We start from the raw sequence: 17,530 nt of genomic DNA on the forward strand, positions 1-17,530 counted from the left end.
AAGAAATATAATTAAACATTAACAGGGGAAAAAGTAGAAATTGAGTATAGTATGTTCACTAAGTTTCTAGACCCTTTGTTAAATAAGTACTCATGCAGAGCTATTGAAGAGGCTGTACTGTCATACAAGTCTCATACAGCAGAAAAACTAATAACCTTGATCTAGACACATGGAGTACAAGATGTTCTAGTTGTTCACACTGACTTCATAGAATCTACAAGGTGATTAGGAGAGGAGACAATTAACTGAACTGTCAACTCAATTTGGGGATCATGAAAACTATCTATATTTAGATCTGGAAAACCATTACATTGGTGCACAAGCAATTAGCTTTTGACTGTTCATTAGCAATCAGCAGCAGCCAGGGGTTAAGGGCTAGACCTCATTAAAAGACCCCAAACTATAGATTCCTGCCCAAAGGACAAAAGCAGTCCTGGAGAGACTATAGAGAATAACATATTTAGTCACTTCAAAGCTTTCTCCACCACCAAACTATTTTTAATATAAAACTGCTACAGCAACTTACCCGGCAGTTGTGTTTTAATAATTGCTTTCCTTACAGGAACTGAGCTAAGTTTCAAAAACTAAAAACTAAAAAATAAGATTTTCTTAGAAGTTTGAAGTACATGTTTTGAAGAGGTGAAGATTCATTTTGAGTGAATAAATTGTCGAGCGCCAAGAAAATTTTGTGCCCTTGAAAATCACCATTATCAGATGTCCTCATTTTGTTTGAGGCAGTATCCACAAAATAGAGCCATTTCCTCAATTAGCATGCCTCATGGTTACTCCAAATCTCTGTTTGATAGAGAATTATGAAAAATGTTTGCACTGTTGTGCTAGATTGCACAAGCTGAAAACTAATACCTCTGGTAATGAAGCTGAGTGAGATAAAGTAAAATTAAGGATGAAGGGTCATTATAAAATGGGCTATGTGGAAGACCTCTGTTTACATTTAAATTTAAGTACATGTAGATTGAATTTGAAATTGACCTATAGCATCCATCCCATGGGGCATGTGCTCGGAGGGGTCATTCTTAGTTTTAGTCAACTACATGATACCTTTGGGTGGGTTTCTAACCACTTTACTCATGACTAAAGACAAGTTAGAAAGATCTCAAAAACTGAAGTTTAATATGTGGAGCTGGTTGGCAGCAAAAGAACTTTCTGGATCACAGAAATGTGGTAAAAGAATAGGCCCATATCTAATGGTCTTACCAGCAGCTTATACCAGGAATCATTTGTATAGTGCAAGTTGAGGTGAAATATGAATTCCTAATTAGCTATCCTATAAACTGTTTACTTTCTAATGCAGTTTAAATATTAGGCTCCCCTATTAATTGTAACAGTAGCTGTAAATTAAGTTTCTAAATCCTGTTTCAAGTGTGTTTTTGTCTAATGTAGGCTTGTGAGGCATTTTTTATGTTTATGGGGAAAAGGAATAGCCCAGGAAAGTGACTTGTCCAGGACAACATGTCTAATAAGTGTCAGAATTTGGGTTTGAATTCATTTTCCTTACTCTAGAAATGTTGATTTATTTATTGTACAAAAAGAAATCAAGTGTTCCATGCCTGATTCATATTGCATATAAATGATCTTTCTCACTCTCCTTTTGGAGGGAAGCCCTAGATGTGAACATTCATCTAAGCTGTGAGTAAAATTGTCTCCAGAACACTAGGGTGGAATTTTAAGGAGACAAATAATATCACAACAGGAAGCCAAGCCCCTTCTCATGAAACCTCACGGTGCCCAGGATTGAATCTGATCTAAACCTTATGCCTGAGTATAAAACAGAGAATGGGCTTAGTATATCAACCTCCTGTGAGCCCAGAATTCTCAGGGTTAGGATTATCACAAAACTTCATATGAGTTGTTACTAATATGAAAGACTGGCTAAATTTTCACCCCAAACCATAAGTTTCATTAGGTCCTATTTTTAATGGCCAATTGTGTAACCTGCCAGGTAAAATAAATGTTCTTCTGACTACATTTCTCTGAAATAATGGTGACTAGACAATTTAGCTGAGTTAATTCTATTCCCTGAGGAAACCTCAGAGAACATGTCAAGACTACCACAGCTCATAAAGATATTTTTAAAAAAAATTTTATTCCCTGAAGTAGCTGTGAACTATAACCTATAGTTTATACGTTGAACCTTTTAGAGCTTCAATGTCCTTATCTGTAAAATGAGGAGCATTAGACAACATCTAAGGACTCTTCCAGCTCTAAGTCTATGATATTCTGAATTCATTATTTAAATTATTTAATAGAAGGAATTTTAAAAACCAACTCATAAGCTAGTGGATGTCTGAGGCAAGACCCAAACTTAGGTTTTCAAGACTCCATACCCAGTGCTCTATCCACTACATAACACTGTCACAGTTATTTAGACCTATTCCAACTTTGTAAAGCTGTTTGGGTTGAGGTATACTGAGAAGCACACTTGTAGGCTAAAAGATTTATATCTATTCTGCTAATTATCCTGCAATTAAATCACAGAAAATTGGGTGTTCTTAAGTCCTTTGCCAGACTGGTAACTAATCTGCAATTTATAGTCTTAAAGAGTTGCTTGGGGCATTGAGAGGTTAAGTGACTTATCCAGGATCATAGAGAAGTATTATCAATACAATTAATTATTTGCTTTTGCTAATATGCATATTTATTCAGTGATAGATGAGTTATAATATGCGTTTGGTGGAAGGTGTTCTCACATGAGAAGTTCCCTCATGACAAAATCTCAGCCAAATCAGATATTGTTGTAATAAACTTCTTTACCTGAAATAACATTCTGTCAATTTAGTATTCCTCTACATGCATATACATGGTGTCCCAAAAGTCTCAGTGCACTATGAAGATTTTTGCAATACTCAGAATATATAACGTTTTTCTTTGTTTTGTTTTTATAAGAAAATAAGGCACGTTTATCAATTTTGCAGGTGATAAAAAAAACCTGGGCGATAGATGATGTGCTGATGAATTTTGAATAGAGATTTTTTTAAAGTATTTTGATAAGTTGAAATTTGGGGCCAGTGATATATATCCTGCAAGTATAGGACTTGCCATGTGAAAATCTAAAGTTCTGGCTGGGTTTAATGGAACATAAGGTTGCAAAGCAGCATGAGATGGCTATCAACCAAGTTTATACAGTCTTGGACTGTACTAACAGAAGTGAAATATTCAGTTTAAGGGAGGTAATTTTCCAAGTGCACAGCTCTCCGCATCAGACAGGCCACATGAGTTCTGGCTGTTATTGTTCAGAAGGGACATTAATCACCTATAACTTATCTATAATAGGCAACCAGAATATTAAGTGGTTTGTCTCTGAAAAACTGGCAAATGAGTGGATATAGAACTGGACCTGGAGTCAGGAGGACCTGAGTCCAAATCCATATTCAGACACATAACACTTACTAGCTATGTGATCCTGGACAAGTCACTTAACACCATTGCCTAGCCAAAAAAAAAAAAAAACAAAGCAAAACAAACAAACAAACAATAAAAACTGGTAAATGAACTTGGGAAGTTCAAGTAGGAGATGTAGAAGATTCAGAAATAAAGAATAGTTGTTTTCAAATACTTTTAAAAAACTATAAGACAGAAAAGAGATTAGTAAGAAGGACAAAAGTAGGAACAAAGGTAGAAGCTACAGAGAGGCAGATTCTAGGTATAAGGAAGCACAAGGTAAACATTAAAGGAAGTGACTGTCTTAGAAAGTCATTGAATTTTCAGCACTAAAAATGATCAAACATAAGCTGAGTGACCACCTGTCGCAGATGCTTTGGAGGGCATTCCTGATTTGTGCTAGATATTCTGTAAGGTCCCTTCCAAGTCAATGATTCTATGATTTTACAAACATTTCTTTCTACCCTGCCTTTTTACATCTTATTGCTACGATTTTGTAAGGAAATCATCACTCAGAGCATTCAAAATTGAAAGTTTCTTTTTAATAGGTGATTGAATTTGTTCATGTTAGTTTGAAAATTAAGATGAACTGAGAGACAATGGTCTGAGCATGATCGGTTTATTAGTTAGGTTCATAATCATCAATAAACTGGGTCAATGGTTTCTCCCAATGACCAAAGACCCCAAGGTAGGGTTACCAGCTTTCATGTAGTTTTGGGAAATATAAAGTTAGATAGACAAGGAAGACCATGTGATCAGCTACATGTTACATGGTAGACAGCATCTTTGGGGTGGGGCAAAATGATGAGTTACAGCAAAGAAAGTGAGCTAACACCAGGTGGTGCTGATTAACTATTTCTCTTTCTTAGAGGAATGCTTGATAGATTTCTTGGATTTATCTATGTATTGCAGACCTTGTTAGTGGACTTGGGTTAGCAGAATCACTGGCACTGAGGTTTGTTAGGGAGATAAGGCTTTCTTTAATGGTACAAAGACAGTTCAGGGAGAATGTATCTCTTAGAGCTAACACCAGATGTCAGGTATTTTCCCAGAAGGTAAAGGTATGGCAGATAATGGTTTTTCTCATTAATTATAACTTTAAACTAAGAGAGTGAATGCTGAATTCCTGAGCTCACCTTAAGCATATAGCAGGTGGATGCAGATCCAATTACAAAATTAATATAGCATAAAATCAGTTACATTGCAGAATCAATACAATAGAAATCAATACAGAAGAAATTAGAAGTAATATTAATTTTTGTATTTCCATTCACTAACAATTTGGGTCCACTTGGGTGTTACTAAGTAATTTATTTACTGTTACATAATCATGGTCATTCATATTTAATGTAACAAAATATTATGAATGTGGAAAAAGTAAAATAATGATTGTGTTCATGCTACCTCTTGACAAAACCAATGAATTTACACAGATGGACATATGTTGTACAAATCAATCAAAAATCATTTGTTAATGTCAATAGTTATTGTGTTAGGCACTGAGGACACAAAGACAAAACAAAGCAAATCTCAAAAAAAAAATGAGGGTTTATTCTAGGCTGGGCCAGATTCAGGACAGTCTTCTTGCAGTTTAAGTTTAATGCTGGAACAAAATGACATACTTATAGGTCAGTCAACATTTAACAAACTGAGATTTACTCAGCCATAACAAGAAAAGTTTATCAGCAGGGAGAAGCAATAAGGACACCTTGAGTTGACTTTGCTGAGTGAAGCTCACATAATAATCGACCAGTCAAGCATCTTAAAGCCCTTCCAACTCCTTACGGATATACTTTACTTAGGATATGAGAACACGTGATCAGTGGTCAGAGCTCTTAGCACACCTAAGCTAACCAAGACTTTAGAAATGTTCCATACCTTGCTTAAAAAAAAAAACAAGCATAACTTGCTTTAATGGTTGGGTAGAATTAAGAAATTGTACCTATTAAAGGGTTTTGTGGATTGTATTTCAATGGAATTTATTAATATATTGTTTTGCTTTATTTATTTATTTTGGTGAAGCAATTGGGGTTAAGTGAATTGCCCAGAGTCACTCAGCTAGTAAGTGTTATATGTCTGAGGCCAGATTTGAACTCAGGTCCTGCTGACTCCAGAGCTGGTGATCTAGCCACTGTACCACCTACCTACTCCCTGCATCAATATGTTGTGAAAGTAAAAAAAAGCTAAAATGACCTTGGATTACATTGAGAGGCCACGGATATGTGAAGCTAGCAATCCTATTGTACTCTGCCTTTGGGTCCAACTCCTTCATTTTACATATAAGGAAAGTAAAGGCCAGAAAAACAAAGTTACATGCCCAGGGCCACACACCTAGTAAAGGTCTGTGGCAGGATTTGAACACATCTTCCTGACTTAAAGCCCAGAGCCCTATCCATTATGCCATCTGGCTTCAATTTTCAAGACCTCACCAGCACCTTGTTAAAAACCCAATCAGGTTTGGATTTACAAAATGATGGTCTCCTGATTCAAACCCTTCTCTCTCCAACCACCATGTCAGCATTAACTTTTGTTTACCCAGGTGGTTACTTAGTCAGGTGCTTCCCTACCTGAAGACAAGATCATCTACACTGACTGAAGACAAGATTTGATAATGTTATCCATATTGGTGATATCAAACTCAGATAGAAATGGGAGCACTAAAGCATACATAATGATCTCTGCAATTTACACATTGACTTAGTTTTAAACTCTGATGTTGTCTATATTCTGTTGCATTTTTATTTATTTTGTACATTGTAATATGATTCAGCATCCCCTTGAGGAGGGTTGGGGTCTGCGGTTGGCTTGCTGGCCTCCTGTTTGATGCCATTGATCCAGCTCACAAATAAGTGTTTAGCCTCTCACATGGGCAGTGTTGCTGTGTCTGCTGAAAGCCATTTCCCTCTTACCTACCACTCCCAGCCTCAACAAGGAACTGTAGGAAGTATGAAGGCATCTTAACATTAATGGTAGATCCCTAAGGTCCCAGCAATCCTCCAAAGAGTAATTGTGGCTGTAAGGGAAGGAAATTCCTAACTAATGCTTTAAGTCAGCAGCCTTGGCTCAGACAGCAATAGCAAGCCAGATTCATTACTTTAGTGAGTAGAAATCCTACCAGGCTTCCTGACTTGTACTGGCAAGTTGTCTATGTGTTCCCACCATTGTAGATTGACCATGTGCTAAAGCACATGTGGCTTTTATTAGCTACACCTGGTTGAGCAAGTTTGCTCTACTTCTGATTCATATGCTATTCATTTGAGTCACAAGTGGAAAATATCCTCCCAATCCATGTATATAGAGGACCTGAGTTTTATTTACTATTCTACTCTTTTAACTGTGTGAAATAAAGGAAAGAACTTAACCCCTGAGTTTCTTTTTCATCATTTATATAAAGATAGATTGAGATTAGATGACGAATAAGATATGTTCCAGCTGTGAAATTTTGAACATATATGTTGGCTCTGCCTCCTACGCTGGCTATGACAAGAAGTATTGGATATATTGTTAATGGAAGTCATATTAAGGCTAACAGAATAAAATTATTCACATCACCATGAATCTCGATCAAAACCATCAGGAGAAAAATTTTTTTTCAAAATATTTCACAGAATTTGAGAGCTGGAAGGGAACTTAAACACTAATCCAACTGCATCGTTTGACTGATAAAGAAACTAAGAAATCAGAAAGGTTAAATGACATATCCAATGTCATAAAATTATACTTCAAAAAATGTATCTTTTCACTTAAGATGAAGATCAATCACCATTTTCTATATAAAGTCTTCCTAGTCCCACCAACCACTATTGTTGTCCCTCCAAATCCACCTTGTATTTAACTGCTTTGTATGTATTTTTATTTAACTTTATATTTATATTATATATACACACATACATACTGTCTCCCTCATTAGAATATAAGATCATTTTGAGTAGGGATTATTTCATTCTTTGTGTTTTTATAGTGTCTAGCAGTGCATGGTACATAGAAGGCACTAAATAGCTACTTATTAATTGATCTCTGTCTCTGTCTCTCTCTGTCATACACACACACACACACACACACACACACACACACACACACACACACACACACATAGAATTTGACCCAGGTAGAAGAATCCCTAGTTATGATTCTGGTGATCTCTAAGTCTCCTTCTACTTCTACATTGATTATCTATGATTATAGTAAGAAAGTTATCAAATTGTGATTAAGTGATTATATTTATTTATATTTTCTTTTGAATTGTAACATGATTTAAATATTTTATTCAAATATTTTTTATTAAACTATTAATTCTCCTGAGCCCCTTGCCCTGCCCTGCCCATAAGTTTAATTATCATTTGTATACAAGAAAGACCAAAACCTATTAATCCGACCCAATTCTCTCTGAAGCACCAGTCCCAAATAAACAACTGCATAGTGAAACTTTCAAGCTGAGTGTTCCAGAAATATCTCAAATTCAATATGTCCAAAGCAAAACTCTTCTCCTCCACCCATCAAACCCTTCCCTCTACTGAACTTGCTTATTTAGGGCAAGAACATCACCATTTTCCCAGTAACCCAGATTCATAACCTCAGAGTTATGCTTAACATATCATTCTCCCTTAGTCCACACTTTTAATCACGTGCCAAATATTATGTTTCTGCCACATCTATTGTACCCAGACCCTTATCTACACCCTTACCATTTCTTGCCTTATCACTTGCAGCATCCTCCCAATTGCAAGTACACCCCTTTAAATTCTTTATATTGATTTGCTTCTACATCAGCTGGGATATGTATGCCATCTTCTCCAATAGATTGTAAATCCTACAAAAGCTAAAATTCTTCCTTTTTTTTTGTCTTAGTGTCTTCAATGCCTAGAATGGGAATTGAAGTACACATAAAATAAAAAAAGATGCTTAATAAATGCTTGTTGATTAGTCTGTTAATTTGTTATAGAAAAATCATAGTTGACTACAATGTGTCCTATAGTAAGTGCACTCACTTATCTACATTTGTTGGAAACCTGGATATTTAGGCTATGAAAATATAGTTAAGTTAGCACAAGTATTCCATAGTGTAGCCATCTCACTTACAGTATTTTTCCCAAAGGATCTAATCTAGCAAAAATTAGCCACGTATATTGAAATAAACTTCTTTTTACAAATATCAAAAATAGTCTGTTCTTAAGGTCATATGATTCAGTCAAGCCTAAATACATTCATTTTATAGTTCCCAATTTATGTATGTTTTAGAAATTGTCATTCATGCCATTTAGGAATTAGTTTTTTTAGAATACATATACATATATGTATGTATGTTCATACCTATGTGTATATGTGTGTAGATAGCTACATAGATATAGCTATTGCTGTAGATATAGATATAGATATCATTCTCTGTTCTCATTACCTTAGAGAATGAGCCCAAAGCTGTAATGTGACACCTATCCCATTGTATTAAAGGTAGAAATTTAGATTTATAGATTATATACTCCTTTCACTTCACTTTTCTTCCTTTATTCACCTGTATAGCTTTGAAGGATAACATTAACTGTATTTAATCTTAAATTTCATTTTTTCAAACTGAAGGAACTCCAGTCTTTTTCATTTGTATTTGTACAGAAGACTCTCTAGAAAGTTAAGCTATATTAATTGTCCATTCTTAACTCTTTGTTATGTCTTTGTGAATGTGGTCAGAACCATTTGTAGGATTCCAGATGTAGACAATCCCCAGTGATTTCATATAAATTTAGGAAGTTTTCTATTTTGCTTCTGCTACCCTTCCAGATGATATACAGAAATTGTTTAAATGTAGCAGTCCTAGTACATGCAACCCTTTTCTCCTGGCTGATTTCCGGAAAATTAACCATAATGAAACAAACACATTTGCCTTTTATCCTTATTTGGAAGGAATCAAGCTCAAGAGCTCTTTGGTTTTCCAGATAGAGTTAAAATGTATACACATGAAAATAGTCACTGCTTAACTCTGCCAGAAATGGATGGGAGGGGGAAAATTCAATCCAGAAACAACAATTAAAGATTTTTGGATTGCATGTTCCAAATGTTCTTTCCAGCTAGTCTGTATTACCTGGCATGATTACACTATGTGAAAAGAAGATGGAAATTCAAAATATAAACTTGGCATCATTCAGCAATTTCTGTTTAGTAATGACAAAACATGTTGTCAGTAAATTTTAAACAGGTGTGTTGTCTTTCTTGATTACTAGGAGAAAAAGAGAGAAACCAATAATGTTTTGGACATAGGTCCTAATCTGTGAAGGATTTTGTCATATTTTCTGAAGAGCTTTAACTGTTACTTTTCTTGATAAACTATTTGTATTTTAGCTATATTAAAGTAATCCAATCTTTGAATATGACTGAGAAATTGATCAAACAAAATTCTCTCATATACTATTATAGTTTCAGCACTTTTAACATGCTTTAATATAAAGCATTTTTATTACACCTCTGTCCACATTTGTTCTTATTCCCAAACAAGACCCTCTTCTACCCCTATTAGCATGAACAAGACATTTAATTGTATTCAATTTAAAAATTATTAATTATCTACTATTTGGACAAGTAGAATACAGGCTGTATTTACTCAGATATCCTGGCATATTCTTGCACAAATATTAGCATTGGCCATTTCTTTTCTTCGTTTTAGAAGCAGCTACATGGTACACTAGTTAGAATGCTGTAACTGGAGTCAGGAAGACCTGAGTTCAAATAAGACCTCAGACACTTAACTAGCTGTATGATCAGTCTAGGCAAGTACTTAACTTCTATCTGACTCAGTTTCCTTATCTTTTAAATAGAGAGATAAGACATGCACACAAATAAAAATAGTACTTGATAAATATGAAAAGGAGACAGACAATCATATAGTGGAAAGTTGTTGATCAGGACATCTCTCATCAACTGATTTCTTACCCATTTACAATCCCTGATGGCTGTGTGATAAACATAAGGAGCCTATACCATAGGCAATGAAAATATTAAAATATTTAGTTCAAAGGACTTATATTTTCCTAATCTTTGTGAGAAATGAAAGGAAAAAAAAACTCTTTGGTAAAGATTGATGGAATTAGAAAGCGACTGACTTGAAGACTTCTCTCTTATGCCCACAGCAACCTCATCATACTCCAAAATAGAACTGTTCTTGGTACTCACAGCTCATCAATAGCCTGAAGTGACAGCATCCTATGCCCAGGCCAGCCACCTCTTCATTTCTCACCAGGCTATACTCCTTTATATTATTCCATTAAGATCTCAGATCAGATAACTTCTCCATGCCCTACCCCACTTCTCATCCCAGTTTCCTTGTGTGTGTTGTCATCCTCTGTCATCTTCCTTCTGGGTGGTTGCATTTGAGGAAAGGGTGGAGAGGAACAGACCCAGGGAGCTAAATTGAGCAACTTGTCTGACAGACATGCGGGCATAAAAATAGACACTGAGCACTGGGAGGACCAGAAATATGAGTTGTCTTGGCCAGGTGTGTTTTCAAGGGCATGACCACAATTTCCCCTGATGCTGTATATACTTATGGGAGAAGGTGCCCCAGATTTATGAGGGAAATCTTTTATTACCACTGTCCACATCATGCCATCTTAATAAAGACATTTACTTTGAACTAATTTTTCCTCTGCCAAGATATTTATGGGAATTATGCAATGGTAGTTTGAGAGTCCTAGTTTTAGGACACAGATCACCTTGAACATTAGGTAGCCTAGGGGACCACCCCAATCTATGAGTGAAAGTTGTGAAATAATAGTCTCAAATGGGGTGTGACATACACACAGATAAAAATAGTTATAGTGGATGATAAAGGTAAAGGTAAAAAGTGCTAGACAAAGGTGTTATAAGCAATTTGAGGACAGGGTGATAATTTAGGGGGAAGGAAGGAGAGCAGGAAAGTCTACCGCAAAAAAATACAAGTGAAGCTTAAGTTCTGTCTTGAAAGAAAACAAGTGATCATGTTTTTTAGGCCTGGCACATACTTTGTGCAGAAGAATGAGATTGAGGGAATTCTAATCCAATGGTTCTCAAGTATTTTGGTCTTAGGACATCATTATACTCTTAAAACTTTTGAGGACCCCCAAAAGAATTTTTATTCCATACATTATATTTATTGATGTTTATTGTGTTAGAAATCAAAACACATCAGAATTATTCTGAAAATAAATTTGACCTCACAGACTACCTAAAAGACTGCCAGGGCTCCCTGGAGGAAACTTTGAGAATTTGTGTTCTAGTCCTTTTTGGCCTGGAAATCTAAAATTCATGAGGTGGTATTGCCTAGATCCATTTCCCTAGTGGATGGAGGGAGCATATATAGGCAAAAACAGCAAATGATGAATCCATGTGTGTAACAACTGTGCACCAAATGAATTATGTCATCCTAGGAGTGCTTTCTTACCTCTTTTACTTCTAATGGATATATCCACAGGGGCCTAGACCTACCCTTAATTGGCTCATTTGAAAATCATAATTTACTTTCTATATACCATGTATTAATTTACCAGTGTTATAGGTCTTATCCAGAAGGCTTTGTCATTTTCCAGGATTTGATGAAATGAATACAATCTCATTCACAGATAAGAGTATCTGGAGTACTTCACCATCTATGGGGAATCCTTATTCTATTTGGATTCTGCTGAATCTCCTCAATGACAATGAATACTTTAGGCAATCATATATCTCCCTGTTTTATTTCTTGCTTGACGTGATGCTTCAAATAAGCTGACCCTTGTTACTATATCATTTAATGAACTTTGATGGAAGCATTGCGAGAAAGCTCATTGATGGAGAGTCTTTAAGGTTGTGTTTTCGTCTGTTAAATCAAGTATCATTTTATAGTTTAAAAAATAATAAATGCAGTGAGATTTTTCATTTTTTATATGCAAGAGTAGTAGGTGAGGTGGCACAGTGGATAGAGCATCGCCCCTGAAGTCAGAAGGACCTGAGTCCAAATCTGGCCTCAGACCAAACACTTGACACTTACTAGCTGTGTGACCCTGGGCAAGCCACTCAACCCCAATTGCCTAAAAAAAAAAGAGTAGTAGGAATAACAGAATAACATCTATTAGATTCCCTGTATTTATGACAGGTTTGTTCTTATTTTTCCCCTAAAAGAAAGGGAAGGCATCCCTTATGATTACATTAGTCCATGGAATTATGGCCCAAGCTACTGACCTTGCTTCCTGGTCATCCATGCCATAAACAGCATAGCTCAGACAGAATCAATGTCTGTCAGATCTTACAGATATTTTGAACCAGCTGTTCTCTGTATGGAGATGAGAGGGGTTACATCTACCTGAACCAACGATGTATCCTTGCTGAATGTCCTTTACTATTTAAGGAAATGTATTGTTTTTCATGTATTTGTTTATTTTTTTAGCTATCAGTTTATGTATCTATTCATTCATTCATTCATTCATTTGTCTATTTATAATCTATCTGCCTATCTTCCTCTTTGTAAATGTTTATTGCTTAATGTTACTTGGTCTACCAATCTTTTATTTGCTACAATCCTGAGACTAAATGAGATTGAGCCATATGGGCTGCAACAATAGAAGAGTCTCACTGTACTATGTCCTGATAAAACCTTATCTAGAAGAGTGTGTTTAGTTCTGGGTACCTCCTTTTAATATGGACATTGATAATCTAGTACTTGTCCAAAGGAAGAGAACTGAGATAGAGTCCTGTAGATCATTTCATTAGATGATTTGCTGAAGAAAATAAAGGCATTTAGCCTGGAGAAGGGAAGACTTAGAGGAGACTTATAGATGTCTGCAATTTGAAGAACTATTCTTTTCAAAAGTAATTCCATATTCTGTGCTCGATTATGAAGGGCAACACTGGTAACATTGTATGGAAGTTGAAGAGACAAATTTGAGCTCAATGAAGTGAATATCTTCTTACAAATTAAAACTTTTCCAAAAAGGGACAGAGTTACCTTAAGTGGTAGTGAGTTTCTCCTGGAGTTCTTCAGAATCAGGATATATGACCTCTTGTCAAAGACCGGTTAGAAATATATCCTGTCCAAGTAGTGATAAGGTCGGATTACATTCTTTCCTTCCCAGTCTGAGTTTTTCAGAGGCTGTGAACTGGTCTTAGATTCCATCTGCAAATTTAGGGCTTTGACTACTTCTAAAGCCCAAAGGAGCTCTACATTCTTGGATTCCAGGACTAGCCATAGAGGAAAATGCAAAGCAAAGTTTGTCTTCATTTTACTCCTCCTATCTTCTCCTTCCAAAGTAACTCTATCTTCTGGCACCAAGCCCACTTACTCAAATATTCACTTCACAGATGCCTAATCGTTTCCCCATTCTCTTAGGGTTTTACTTTCAGCTAGTTGCCAATAAATCCCTTTAAGGTGTTTGGTGCACATGCCTTAAATTATTTCCTATTCCAAGAACATTTTTTTTAATCCAGCATTATGGAAGATCAAAAAGTCTTTCATTCTTTCCACAAATATTTATTAAGTCTTTAACTTGCAGAAGGAAATCAGCCAGAATCCAAGAAATATACAAAGATAAGACAAATTCTCATTTGAATAGAGTGTCTCAGGTTCTTTGAAAAGTGAAGCATGGAGTGATAGTTTGTGGCAGGGGTCCTCCTTAGTACCCTCAAACCTCACAGATAATCAATTCAGAAGGCTAGGGCTAGAATTGGTCATGTAGAAATGTTAATCTAAACAGTATGTTTAATATAAAAAACCCTACTTCTTTGTTAAAACAGAATTTAAGTAAATTTTAAATAAACATTAAATTTAAAGATAGTAATACTTGGTCATCTTTTTAAAGCAAATTACAAAGGTGAATATTTTGATCCGTCTTTACCAATTCTTAACAGTTTGTGGTCATACTGACAACATACTTTGTGCCAAAAACCCTTCCTAATATTTAACATATTTATTTGATTTTCATGGTCAAAACTCAGCTTCTCTTTCATCTAGCAGAGTCCTCAGTTCCCTTAGTATTCTGATCCCTGTCTCTGCTCAATTTATTCTTGAAATAATAATAATAAAAGTCAAGAAGATCCTGCCTCTCTTCCTTGTTCCTATAGTTCTTGTTCTTCCTGTCCTATACCTCCTTTGTTAGAGACACAAGCCTTGCTGGCCCATGCCTTACTATTGTGAGATTATCAACCTGCAGCACTCCCACTAGCAATAGAAATTCCCCCACCCCCTGCTTTTTCTGTTTAGGGAAAGAGCTCTGCTTCGAGGCACAGAACCTATTTAATAGAGAGTGTTAAAAATCAGTGTTTAGAGATTATATGAAAAAAAAATTAAGATACTGATTTTAAGAAAACAAAGTATTTCTTTAGCATTAATGTTCTGCCTGCAAAAAAAAAGGGCATGCTTGTCATATCAAATAAATTAATATAAACTGCAAACCTCAAAATATACAATACAAATTTTAGGTATATTCCAATTCCTCATTGTGATAAGCAGGTGATCCTCAGTTAGCAAAGGCCATAACTGGTTTAATTAACAGTGAAAATTAACCATGGAGAATCTGAGGAGCATTTTACATATTACTTGAAGAATTATTGCTCACAGTAAACATGGAATAAATAAAAACAATATTTTGAAGAGCCATATACACCCTATGTAACCCCCTTATACATCTACTAACTGTTTTCTCTATGAAAAATAAATAGCAGAAAACAAACAAAAACAAGATAATGAATCTTTAAAGGGGGGAAAGAGGAAACCAGAGGGTACTTAAAATGATATTGCTTTTAGGCCACCCTAAACATTCATTTAGCTTTTGTTACTCTAGTTTCAACACTTTTGCATGGTGACCAATGAATAGGATCGCTATTAGAAAGATTACATCATCAATATAGAAATGTCACAAAGGTGAAGCCAGGAGGCAGAACAGGATTGTGCCAGAAAGGTTCATCTAAATTGAAACACTACTTCCTTAGAAAGACTAACCAAAACTTGATCTCATAATATGTACCTACAACTTTATGGTGACATTTGTCATCTTCCCTTGTGGTTCTCAGGTGAAGGTGAAAGTCCAATTACCTCCAAAGTAGAGGTTTTGGATCCCAGTGGAACCAAAATGATTAGGGGTAAGGGAGGAATTCCCACTTTATCTTGATAGCTGTTATAACAAAGGAGAAGGTTGTAGGTTTTCCTTTCCTTCCTCTCCTCCTAAAATCTCAAAATTGGTGGGAGCAATGAAAAATACAAGCTAAGTAAGAGTGAAGATTTGAACCAACTGAGGCCATCAGATTCCCACCATGCTAACATTTATCCAGTCAGTGGCTGGGGCTTGAGCTAGGGCACCACACACTACAAGAGGCAGAAGCAGATGAGGTGGAAGCTTCAGGGCCTAGGAGCCTGCAGCTAGAGACCCAGGCCAAGGAGATTACAGGGACATGTGACCCATTGAATTGCCACTTGGTTTTACTGTCTCTCATATATCCCACCAATGATGAAGTATTTACAATATTAGGGTGTGATAATGGCTGTAAAAAGCGTGGTAGAGACAGAATGCCAACCTGAGCTGAAGCAGACGTGCTCCCCTCTATATCAAATATAGCAAGCTATTCACATATGCTTCTTCTCCACTGGGTATGTACTTCTTCACTGTGCTGGAGCCCGAACACTGTCCTCTATACTAGGGCCTGAATAGTGTCACACCTTCCCACCCATTCCTGTGCTGAGGCCTGAGAGCTATTCCACTGTGCCAAGAACTTAGTATTGTTCTCCTCCTGCCCCCCATTCTGGGGTCTGCCAGTTACATTCCCTGTTCTGAGCCAAATGCAGTCTGTCTCCCTCATTTATGATTTGCTTAATTTTGATATTTGGAGTATCTTTGAAGAAAGCTTTCTCTATGTTTGTCAAAGAATCTTCTATGATCTTATGACATGCATGAGTGACATCTTAATGGTCATAAATCAAACTCTGCTCATTGTGTAGGAGCCTAGGTTTTGTTGTTGTTGTTGTTGTTTTTAGGAAGAGGAAAGGAAAAAAAAACTTGCAAATCCAATACATCAAAAAAATTCTTACTTTATATGCCGTGTTACACACCAGTAGACTTCTTACCTCTGCAGAGAGGTTGGAGGAGATGTCTAGACTCTGTGTCAGCTTTGATCTAAAATATCTACTTCTTTCTGATATTTTCTGCTTGTGCTAAGCTACTTGTTGGAGGGGTCTTCTCAAATACATGGATCTATGTATCCATATTTAGGCCCTATATAAGGCCCTAGTAATACACCCACTCTATGTTTATATTTTTATGTCCTTCATACTACAGGGTTGTTTAGACCCCTAGTTCGATCCTTCTGTGGTGGACTGACCTCCTTCTGACCCAATTGTGACAGATAATAGAGTTTCATCTCTAAATGTAAAAATTCACTGTGTTGCTAAATGAATTGGTTAGAATATAGCTATTGGAAATCCAAGTTATTGACTCTATCACTCTGTCTGTTTTGCCATTTTCCAAAGCAAAAAGAGATCAACTGGATAAGAAAGCATAGAAGGATTAGGAAAAAAAAAACCTAATATCTTAAATAATTAAAAAAAATCCAAGGACATACCTTATTGATAATAAGTTAATAATGACACATTAATATGTGAACTGTTACTTTATTTAAAGAAACAATGTAGAACTTTTTTGTATTAAACTTCAAATAACAGTGTTAAATCAATTCTCTGTTTATTGCCAGTGGAGAATGAAGTGTGAAGAGTAAAATCAGTGAGTAAGAAAATAAAGTGTAGGTTTTTATATTTATTAGGATTCTTTTGATCAGCTGTAAATGTAATTACTAGAGCCTTCTGCCACATCAGTTTGTCACCATAAAGGTAAAAATTGGAGACCAAACTGAAGACCACTGAATTGCAAAATGTCACCGTTCTGCTCCTTCCATTCTATTGATTCCTTTGCCCTGCAATTTCATGACCCAGCATCATTTACTTCCACATTCATTAGTTACTAATAACAAATTATCTTCTTCATTATTAAGTAGATGACAGAAGCATTAACTTCTTTTAAAAAGGAAGCAAAATTAGTGGGAAAGAATTGGATAATGGCTATATTATTCATAGGAAAGCGTACCTAATTTATGAGTGCTTCTAGTGTGCTATTTAAAATTACTCTACCACCAATTAGGCCAATTTAAGTAA

The sequence above is a fragment of the Phascolarctos cinereus genome, unplaced genomic scaffold (genome assembly GCF_003287225.1).
Source record: "Phascolarctos cinereus isolate Bilbo 61053 unplaced genomic scaffold, phaCin_HiC Scaffold_9;HRSCAF=440, whole genome shotgun sequence".
NCBI lineage: Eukaryota > Metazoa > Chordata > Mammalia > Diprotodontia > Phascolarctidae > Phascolarctos > Phascolarctos cinereus.